Source organism: Leptidea sinapis, chromosome 7 (assembly GCF_905404315.1).
Source record: "Leptidea sinapis chromosome 7, ilLepSina1.1, whole genome shotgun sequence".
Classification (NCBI taxonomy): domain Eukaryota; kingdom Metazoa; phylum Arthropoda; class Insecta; order Lepidoptera; family Pieridae; genus Leptidea; species Leptidea sinapis.
Window position 1 is genome coordinate 421574 of NC_066271.1, and position 11503 is coordinate 433076.

Genomic DNA, 11503 nt, shown 5'->3' on the forward strand with positions numbered 1-11503 from the left:
CGCTAACGGATATCTCACGATATGTTCAAGATGTCATAGTCGCGACGCCCTAAGGGGAGATCGCGACGCATGACGCGCTGAGCGCGACAACAATCGTTGTTTGCAGCAGCTCCCTGGTTGATCCTGCCAGTAGTTATATGCTTGTCTCAAAGATTAAGCCATGCATGTCTCAGTGCAAGCCGTATTAAGGCGATACCGCGAATGGCTCAATATATCAGTTTTGGTTCCTTAGATCTTACTCAGTTACTTGGATAACTGTGGTAATTCTAGAGCTAATACATGCAATCAGAGCTCTGACCAGTGATGGGATGAGTGCTTTTATTAGATCAAAACCAATCGACGGAGGGCCTCGCGTCCGAAGTCGTTAATTTTGATGAATCTGGATAACTTTTGCCGATCGCATGGTCCAGTACCGGCGACGCATCTTTTCAAATGTCTGCCTTATCAACTTTCGATGGTAGTTTCTGCGACTACCATGGTTGTCACGGGTAACGGGGAATCAGGGTTCGATTCCGGAGAGGGAGCCTGAGAAACGGCTACCACATCCAAGGAAGGCAGCAGGCGCGCAAATTACCCACTCCCGGCACGGGGAGGTAGTGACGAAAAATAACGATACGGGACTCTTACAAGGCCTCGTAATCGGAATGAGTACACTTTAAATATTTTAACGAGGAACAATTGGAGGGCAAGTCTGGTGCCAGCAGCCGCGGTAATTCCAGCTCCAATAGCGTATACTAAAATTGTTGCGGTTAAAAAGCTCGTAGTTGCATTTGTGTGCCGCGCTGTCGGTGCATCGCATCCGCGGTGATACTGACACGTCTGCGGAGCATATCGTCGGTGAGCCGGCGGTAAAACGCCGGTTCAATATCAAAATCCTATCGCGGTGCTCTTCAGTGAGTGTCGAGATGGGCCGACAATTTTACTTTGAACAAATTAGAGTGCTCAAAGCGGGCTCAAAATGCCGCTTGAATATTTCGTTTTCGATATCGTGTCTGCCTCATACTTTTTATCGTTGGCCTCAGATCAGGGAGGATCACCCGCCGAATTTAAGCATATTAGTAAGCGGAGGAAAAGAAACTAACCAGGATTCCCTCAGTAGCGGCGAGCGAACAGGGATAAGCCCAGCGCCGAATCCCGCGGTCGTCACGGTCGCGGGACATGTGGTGTTAGGGAGGTTCCGCTTTCTCGCGGTCGCCGCTCCCGTCCAAGTTCGTCTTGAACGGGGCCGTTTTCCCATAGAGGGTGCCAGGCCCGTAGCGACGGAGCGAGTCCGCGAGAGGGACTCTCCTCGGATTCGGGTTGCTTGAGAGTGCAGCCCTAAGTGGGTGGTAAACTCCATCTAAGGCTAAATATAACCGCGAGACCGATAGCGAACAAGTACCGTGAGGGAAAGTTGAAAAGAACTTTGAAGAGAGAGTTCAAGAGTACGTGAAACCGTTCAGGGGTAAACCTGCGAAACTCGAATGAACGAACGGAGAGATTCATCGTCACTCCGGGGCGTACGGCGGCGTGCCGCGATGTGCGCGAGACTCGTGCTCGCGTTCACCGGTCGCCGCCGTTGACGCACCCGGACGGCGTGCACTTCTCTCTTAGTACACATTATGCATCGCGACCCGTTCGTCTGTTCGGCCTAAGCGTTGTCCGGGAGCCGGGCGGCTGCGCGTTCACGCGCACAGCCGTCCGACCGTGACGATCGCCGGCCGGCGGCGGACGGTACTTGTCATGAAACGCGCACGCGTCTCCATCCGGGGACGCGTCCGGCCCGACGCGAGCGAGAGTCGTCGTCGACATCCTGCCCTTGTGCGGATGCTGACGCGACGCCGCTGTCGTCGCAGCCGTGTAGTCTCGGACTGTGCGCGTATCAGTCGGCGATGTTACTGTTTCGGGCACTCGCAGGACCCGTCTTGAAACACGGACCAAGGAGTCTAGCATGTGTGCGAGTCATTGAGTTATGAATTCAAACAGACAAAACTGAAAGGCGCAACGAAAGTGAAGGCGCGCGCTTGTCGCGCGCTCAGGGAGGATGGAGCGTCGGTCGTCAAAAATCGATCTCTCGCACTCCCGAGGCGTCTCGTTTCCAATCAGCGAATGCGGGCGCGCTCTGAGCACAGATGCTGGGACCCGAAAGATGGTGAACTATGCCTGGTCAGGTCGAAGTCAGGGGAAACCCTGATGGAGGACCGTAGCGATTCTGACGTGCAAATCGATCGTCGGAACTGGGTATAGGGGCGAAAGACTAATCGAACCATCTAGTAGCTGGTTCCGTCCGAAGTTTCCCTCAGGATAGCTGGCGTCGACTCGTAACAGTCTCATCCGGTAAAGCGAATGATTAGAGGCATTGGGGCCGAAACGACCTCAACCTATTCTCAAACTTTAAATGGGTGAGAACTCCGGCTTACTCGAACGATGAAGCCGGAGATCTGATGACGGTGCCAAGTGGGCCAATTTTGGTAAGCAGAACTGGCGCTGTGGGATGAACCAAACGTAGTGTAAGGCGCCTAAAAAACGCTCATGGGACACCATGAAAGGCGTTGGTCGCTCATGACAGCAGGACGGTGGCCATGGAAGTCGGAATCCGCTAAGGAGTGTGCAACGACTCACCTGCCGAAGCGACCAGCCCTGAAAATGGATGCCGCTGAAGCGTTTTGCCTATACACTACCGTTACCGGCAATCGGCGCGTGCGTGTCAAAGCGCACGCGTATTATGCCGTAACGAGTAGGACGTGCGCGGCGGAGTGCGCAGAAGGGTCTGGGCGTGAGCCCGCCTGGAGCCTCCGTCGGTGCAGATCTTGGTGGTAGTAGCAAATACTCCAGCGAGGCCCTGGAGGACTGACGTGGAGAAGGGTTTCGCGTGAACAGTAGTTGCTCGCGAGTCAGTCGATCCTAAGCTCAAGGAGAGATCTTATGTCGATGCGGCGTGTTTATATATATTTTGTGTATATGATAAATAACGCCCTTTGAGCGAAAGGGAATCCGGTTCCTATTCCGGAACCCGGCAGCGGAACCGTTTCAATAATCGTTCTCTCGTTTCTCAAGCGAGTGTTCGACGGGGTAACCCAAAGTGGCCTGAAGACGCCGCCGAGTGGTCCGGGAAGAGTTTTCTTTTCTGCCTGAGCGTTCGAGTTCCATGGAATCCTATAGAAGGGAGATATGGTTCGGAACGCGAAGAGCACCGCATTTGCGGCGGTGTCCGGATACTCTCTGCGGACCTTGAAAATTCAGGTGAGGGATGTACGTGGAGATGTCGCGCCGGCTCGTACCCATATCCGCAGCAGGTCTCCAAGGTGAAGAGCCTCTAGTCGATAGAATAATGTAGGTAAGGGAAGTCGGCAAATTGGATCCGTAACTTCGGAATAAGGATTGGCTCTGAGGACCGGGGCGTGTCGGGTTTGGACGGGAAGCGGATGCGGCCGGTGCCGGGCCTGGTCGATGCTCGCGCGTGTCTCCATCGCAAGGTGGTCTCGCGCATCGTGCTGAATCCGGACCCGCGTTCCGGCCTTTCGCGGATCTTCCTAGCCGTAAGTCCGCGTCGGTTTCGTCTCGTGCGCGATCGGCGCGGTACTGTACGACCGCCGTTCAACGGTCAGCTCAGAACTGGCACGGACAAGGGGAATCCGACTGTCTAATTAAAACAAAGCATTGCGATGGCCCTCGCGGGTGTTGACGCAATGTGATTTCTGCCCAGTGCTCTGAATGTCAACGTGAAGAAATTCAATCAAGCGCGGGTAAACAAAAAAACATAAAGCAAAACAGGCGCGATGTATGTTGTCACGTCTTTTATTAGACAGTCGATATAGGGTGTTCAGCTGTACTTCAGGGAGCTCACCCAAAAAAGTTGGTCAATTAGCCACCCCATCTCGGTTATCCGAGCAACGGGCGCGGTGGCCTTCAATTGATCTGAAGTAGATGGTTCCGAAAGGTTCCTCGGCGGTTACCCGTCAAACGTGGTGGAGGTAGCTTTACCGACACGGGAGCTATGGGGGAGGGGAGCCCACTGGGAGGCTACCAGTGCCCCTCCATTGGCGTCGGACTCGTAGTGGCTTGGCGCCAGGTGTTGATAGGACAAATGTGGGGAGATTGTTGTCCATTTGTTTGCGTATAGCATATCTCTCAATAGGAGACGGCCAGTGTGGGCTGGGTCCCGATCTCCGCCTCCGGTTCTTATGGGCGAAACGTCTGTGGAGTACCGCGACTGGGGGTGCTTGCCGCCTGGGTTAACAGGCGAAATTGAAGAGTCGTAATTGGTTGTCTGTGACCCTCTACGTCTGACCAACGCACTATACCGGGACTGGAGCGAAAGCTGTTGTGCTGTAACCTACCTAGTAGGCGGTGTGCGTTGGGATTCTAGCAGTTAGAAAGGCAGACAGTAAGTACCGCCATCCGACGTCGGGCCGGGTGCGCTGGGGGGCTTGCCAGCCCCCCAGACCCCCCGCCCGGCGATAGCAACTATGACTCTCTTGAGATAGCCAAATGCCTCGTCATCTAATTAGTGACGCGCATGAATGGATTCACGAGATTCCCGCTGTCCCTATCTACTTCGTCGTCGGCTCTCGTAGCGAGCGGACGTGTTTTTTGCTCTCTGCGTTAGTCGCCGCCCAAGTTCTCGCGCCGTGTCACTATTCGCTGCTCGTTCGGCCAATCGCGTCGTGTGGGTGGAGCCTGTGTTCGACGTTCGCGAGTGTCTGTGTAGTGGGCGGAGCTAAGGTGACCTGAATTAATCCCCTTTGATTTATGACGGTCATTAGTTAATTACTTTGTTTACTGTATTTCTTTTGTGTGATTTGAATTTTTTTTGCTATTTGATTTATGACGGTCATTAGTTAATTACTTTGTTTACTGTATTTCTTTTGTGTTAGTGTTTTGACTCATATTATTTAGTTAGCTTTTAGGAATAAGTTATTATTAGACAGTAGGTAGTTGTTAGGTAATTAGGTATTAGGAAGTGTTAGGGAAGAGACAGGACTCGTAGTTAGCTTTTAGTTTTTGACTTTTTTTTTGTTTTTCTATTTATTGTTTTGTTGGTATATTAATAACAATATATACTAATAAGCTTGCTATACGAATATGGACACTTCGGAGCGCCTCCTTTGGGAGGCGGTAGAGGAGAAGAGGAGGGAGCTAGACGAGCTTGAGTCGTTAGCTCTATTTACCCCAAGGAGGTCACTAGCGAGGACCCCCCCAGGGGGCTTCGGAAGTGTGGAGGAGTTGAGGGGCGCGGAGAAGCGCCCGCTTCAGTCGCCGGAGGAGCTGCAAGAGGCTCTTCGGAGGAAGTTGGAGCCCTCTACAAGCAGCAGCAATGAGGGCAGCAGCAGGGCCATGAAGGAGTGCGACACCGAGGAGCTCATTGAGTTCGCCAACTTGGCCGGTGGCGAGATCATGGCTGCGGCAACTGGGAACACAAGCAAGTTGAATAAAGCGGACATTGGACATATAGGCACGCAAGTGCAACGTCTCACAGCCGTTGTCGCGACTCTGGCCGGTAGACTGGCCAAAGCGAAGGAGTGCGCACACACTGCGACATCCCGAGAACCAGACAGGAGCGAAACCAGGAGCTATGCCAGTACGCTCAGAACTGGAAGGTCAACAACGCAGCCTAAGCCACAGGGGATGGGTAGCGTACTTGCGGTGTACCCGGCGGACAACAGCGGAGTTAAGACGGCGGAGGAAACCAAGGCCGTCTTGAAGGAAGCTATAAAGCCAACATCGATGGGACTGCAGGTCGCGCGCCTGAGGAAGGTAGGGAACGCAGGCGTAGTCCTGCAAACAAGGACTAAGGAGGACGCCGAAAAAATTAAGAAGGCCATGCCCTCGACCCTTAGAGTCCAGGATGCAGGTCAAAGGACACCATTGGTGGCTATTATTAACGTCGAGGGCCACATTAAGGACGAGAAGGAGTTCCTGGGGGCGCTGAGGAAGCAGAACTTCGCGGACGTCCCGGAAAAGGAAGGATTCCCAAAAGTGGCCTTCTACAAGAAGTCAAAGGGGGGAAGTTGTACCACTGTGGTGCTAGCATGCAGCGGTACATGGAGGGACCGCCTTATGTCCAGGGAGCGGGTATACCTTGAATGGGAGAGGTACCTGGTGCGCGACTTCCTGGAAGTGACGTGCTGCATGAAGTGCCAGTGGTACGGGCACTCTGCAAAACACTGCAAGGCTGAGGAGGAGACCTGCAGCAAGTGCGGTACAGCTGGGCATGGCCACAAGGACTGTAAGTCTACCAAGTCTCGGTGCGCCACCTGCGCGAAGGCCGGGAAGCAGTCCGAAGACCATAAGACGGCAGCACCTACTTGTCCAGCGCGGATAGCGGCGCAGAAGAGGGCTGCCGAACGCACAGACTATGGCTCATAAGAATGAACACATGTACGTCGGGCAGATAAACCTTCAAGGAGCGCTCACGGCAACAGCGGAACTCCCGGGAATCGCCCAAAGGCTGGGTCTCGGTATCGTTCTTGTCCAAGAACAGTATGCGAGGGCCCAGCTGCCGGGACTGCTGCAGTGCACGGAAGATTCAAAGGCAGGAATATACGTAAATAGCACCAAGATCTCCGGAATGATCCTGCCTCAACTATCGACGTCGCACTGCCTCGTGGCACACTTCCGGGGGGATGGCGGCGATCTGTATATGGTGTCGGCATACTTCCAGTACTGCGAGAACATAGAGACCCATATACACCACTTGGACCGCGTACTGGAAGCACTCCAGGGAAAACCAATTGTCATCGGGGCCGACACCAACACCCACTCGCCGCTCTGGCACAGCCGCCGCGAGCAATATGAGGGAAGAGGTGCGGAGGTAAACAGAAGAAGGTTGGCGATGGAGAGCTTTATACATTCGAAGGGGCTCCTTGTGCACAATAAGGAGGGGGAACCGTTCACATTTAACACGATCAACGGTTCCTCTAACATCGACGTTACTATAACAACCAGAGGAGTCCCTGTACGCCAATGGAGAGTTCGGGAGGAAGTAAGCAGCAGCGACCACCAACTAATCACGTTCTCCATCGTCAAGGATAGCCCATCAGCCGCACGGTACCAGGGAGAGCAAGAACCAGGAGGGGAACCAACGAGATACCGGGATCGAAGGGTAGATTGGGACCGGTTCTGTACCACACTCTCGTGGCGAGCAGGCAGACTCGACTGCCGAAAGCCGGCACAACACGTGTGCAAACAGTTCGCTGATATGCTGAGTCGTACAGCTGGGGAGTGCCTAGGTTTCGCCAAGGGGAAAGACCGGGTGCAGGGGTATGAATGGTGGTCAAGGAAACTTGACTTCCTTCGTAGGGAGCACAACCGGATGCGTCGGGAATGGCAACAGTCTCGGCGCGCGGGCGGACTGGCAGAAGAAATCTGCAGAATGCGCTTCCATCGTGCACGTGCGTTCTATAGGAGATCCATGCGGGAAGCGGAGACCAACCACTTCTCGCGTCTTGCTGACAGTGGGAATGACGATCCATGGGGTATGGCATACCGTGCTGCTACAGGCAGGGTGCGCCCGCCTCAGAACGTCATAAACGGTTTGAAGCTTGCGCAGGGATTCGCTGACGACATCCGCGGCGCCATGGGTGGGATACTGGCAGTGATGTGTCCGGACGACGACCGGGCGACCGACTCGGCGTACCATATGCAAATTCGCCTGGCGGCGGCCTGTTTACCCAGCGGGCAGAAGGTAAGTCCCCCTACCAGAGAGCAAATAGGCACGATAATTCGCAACCTGCCGGAAAAAGCTCCAGCAATTGATGGTGTCACCGCACGTATAGTTAAAGCAGCGTGGAAGGTGGCCGCATGTGAGATGACGTTAATGTACGGGAAATGTATAGATGAGGGTGTGTTCCCTGATGTATGGAAAGAAGGCCGATTAATAGTACTGCCAAAGGGTGATGGGAAGGCGACTGACCCAAAGGCGTATAGACCGATCACCCTCTTGCCAGTACTAGGGAAAATATTAGAGCAATTGATATGCGAATGTACTCCGGGTCTGTACAGTCGTATATCAGCCCGTCAACACGGATTCATGAAAGGGAGGTCTACAATAACAGCGCTTAGCACTATAATGGATTTAGTGACCACCAGCTCTTACAAATATGTTCAAGCGATAACTCTGGACATATCAGGGGCGTTTGACAACGCGTGGTGGCCTATGGTCCTGCTTAAATACAAGCAGGGCGGCTGCCCTCCCAACATCTACAGGTGCCTATGCTCTTACTTTCTGAATAGGCGGGTGGGTATGTTCGCAGGAGGAGAGGTCGTATGGAAACTTTCCACAATGGGGTGCCCACAGGGATCCGTATTAGGTCCCACACTGTGGAATATACTGTTGAATGACCTTTTGGAGCTGAGCGTACCACAAGGGGTCAGGATGATAGCATACGCGGACGACGTAACGCTACTCATCGAAGGAAACTCAAGGGCTGTTATCGAGACCAATGCCGCGGTGGCGCTCGAGAGAATCTCGGAATGGGGTGCTAGGAATAGACTCCGGTTTTCGTCGGTGAAAACCAAGTCTATAACCTTGAAGGGCTCTCTCGGGCGACCCCCGGTCATTAGAATGGGAGGAGATTCTCTTCGTGCGGTTGAATCAGTTAAAATCTTAGGCATAACGATTGATGGAAAGGGGTCATTTGCCGATCACGCCTTGGATATCGGAGAGCGAGCCGCGAGGTGCTTCGGGAAGATGGCAAGGGTATCTTCAACTTCTTGGGGCATACGATACAAGGCACTTAAGATCTTGTACAGGGGGACGTACGTTGCAACCATTACTTACGCGGCGAGCATCTGGTATCACAGGTCGCTCCTGTATGTGGTGTCCAGCCGGTTGCTCAGAACACAACGAACATCGTTGGTGCTTCTCACCAAGGCGTACCGCTCAACAAGTACGGCCGCACTGCCAGTACTAGCTGGGGTACTTCCAGCCGATCTGGAAGTTTATCGCGCGGGCAAGATAGAAGCGACGAAGGGTGACAGGGTAAAAAAGGAGCTCGCGGTATTGAAAAAGGACATCCATTTCGAAGTGGTAAACATGTGGCAGCAGCGCTGGGATCGTGAGGAAAGAGGTGGAGATCTCAGACGCTTCTTCCCATGTGTCGGGGAAAGACTCCTAGCGGCGTGGGTGCAGCCCGACCACTACACGTCGCAGCTGTTGACCGGTCATGGGAATTTCAACGGCCGGCTTAGGGACTTGGGGATTAAGGGGGACGGCACTTATCCATGTGGCGTGACGGATGAGTACCGCGACCACGTGCTGTGGGAATGCAGCTTGTACGATGAAGCTAGAGGCGAACTATTGAACCATCTGGAGAGGAAGAATCCGGGACCAATTTATCACGGAGACCTAGTGTCCTCAGAGGAGAACTTCTCGCGGTTAGTAAGATTTGCCACAAGTTGGTACCGTGACAGGAGAGTGATGGAGGGGTAAACCAGGATGGTAACGAAGACGCAGAAAGGAAGATTTAGAGAAGAGAAGAATATGAAGAAGGAGTGCCCGACGACGAAGCCATAGCTGTGGTCGGCCGCCCCCAGAAAGGGGGAGAGGGCCATCTAGGGACGCAAAAAAAAAATGAGAACTTGTAGGGAGTCAAGAAATGTACTGGACCTGAATATCCGGACCGGTACATCTCCCGCTGTTTCGGTCGGAACCTAGGTCTTGACGACCGAAAGGTCGGTAAGACCATGGGAAGGAGGTGGGTTATGTCCCTATCTACTATCTAGCGAAACCACAGCCAAGGGAACGGGCTTGGGAGAATCAGCGGGGAAAGAAGACCCTGTTGAGCTTGACTCTAGTCTGGCATTGTAAGGAGACATGAGAGGTGTAGCATAAGTGGGAGATCGTTCGCGGTCGTCGCTGAAAAACCACTACTTTCATTGTTTCATTACTTACTCGGTTGGGCGGAAGCGGTGCGCGGTCGATAATATCGGCGGGCGTACGGTGTTTCGTTCCAAGCGTGCAGAGTGGCGACGTGGCGGCAACGCTCGTCGCCGTACAACTCCCGCGTGATCCGGTTCGAGGACACTGCCAGGCGGGGAGTTTGACTGGGGCGGTACATCTGTCAAAGAATAACGCAGGTGTCCTAAGGCCAGCTCAGCGAGGACAGAAACCTCGCGTGGAGCAAAAGGGCAAAAGCTGGCTTGATCCAGATGTTCAGTACGCATAGGGACTGCGAAAGCACGGCCTATCGATCCTTTAGTATAAAGAGTTTTTAGCAAGAGGTGCCAGAAAAGTTACCACAGGGATAACTGGCTTGTGGCGGCCAAGCGTTCATAGTGACGTTGCTTTTTGATCCTTCGATGTCGGCTCTTCCTATCATTGCGAAGCAAAATTCGCCAAGCGTTGGATTGTTCACCCATCAAAAGGGAACGTGAGCTGGGTTTAGACCGTCGTGAGACAGGTTAGTTTTACCCTCCTGATGGCGTGTCGTTGCGATAGTAATACTGCTCAGTACGAGAGGAACCGCAGTTTCGGACATTTGGTTCATGCACTCGGCCGAGCGGCCGGTGGTGCGAAGCTACCATCCGCGGGATTATGCCTGAACGCCTCTAAGGCCGAAGCCAGCCTAGCCGAATCCGGCAAGGATATACTCACTGTGGAGCCCCGAGTGTCGGGAGGCTCTAAACAATGTGACTTTACTAGTCGCGTTTTATTCGTAAGACGCGACGTCGAAGCCCATTTGGAACGCGACGAACGGTGCGAGCGGTATTAACACGTGCACCACGGCGTCGAAGTTTCGAATTTACCTCAGTTCGATGTCGGGGCTCGGAATAGTCTGTAGACGACTTACGTTCCTGGCGGGGTGTTGTGCTCGGTAGAGCAGCGTCGTGCTGCGATCTGTTGAGACTCAGCCCTACGCCAGGTGATTCGTCCGAGGACGCATCGTCGCCGAGAAGCAGAGTTGTGTGTGTGTGTGCAAACAAACAACAGGCCAACATATAATATTATAATAACATAATAATATAAATAATATTATCATGATATTTCGTCGTGACGGACGCGTCACGCGATTTCTCATGATTATAAAATTTTACAATATATTATTATTTATTATAGTTGAAAGACGTGGTTGTTGTTGTACACGGCGACTACTCTAATGATAACGAGTACGATCATTTTCAGGTTATTATGTCGAGTCGAGTGTTGTGATAAGTGTACATCGCCGCCGCCGACGGCGGCGGCGGCGGCTCCGGTGGTGTTGGGCGCGCTGCGCAAATTCCAAAAGCGAGTACGATCGGCCCCAATAGCGGGTACGGTCGATTCCTCAATAGCGAGTACCGCCTAGCGCGAGGAGCGCGGCGCTCCCTGCCGGTCTCCCCGGACGGATATCTCACTTACTTGTTTTCTCCAATAACGAGTACCGCCGAGCGCGAGGAGCGCGGCGCTCCCTGCCGGTCTCCATCTTTTCTCTTGTTCCTTGTACACCAGAACATTATAGTTTTTGACCAATATTCGTGTCCCCTAATAATTGCATGTTCTGTCCGTTTTTTTTTTTAAATTAAATAAAATTATTAATTTATC

The 11503-nt window shown here is 53.2% G+C and overlaps 1 pseudogene; it reads left to right on the forward strand.

The window, feature by feature from the left end:
- The first annotated feature begins 1013 nt into the window (after positions 1 to 1013).
- On the forward strand, positions 1014 to 10853 carry LOC126965546 (large subunit ribosomal RNA; annotated as a pseudogene).
- Positions 10854 to 11503: the final 650 nt, after the last annotated feature.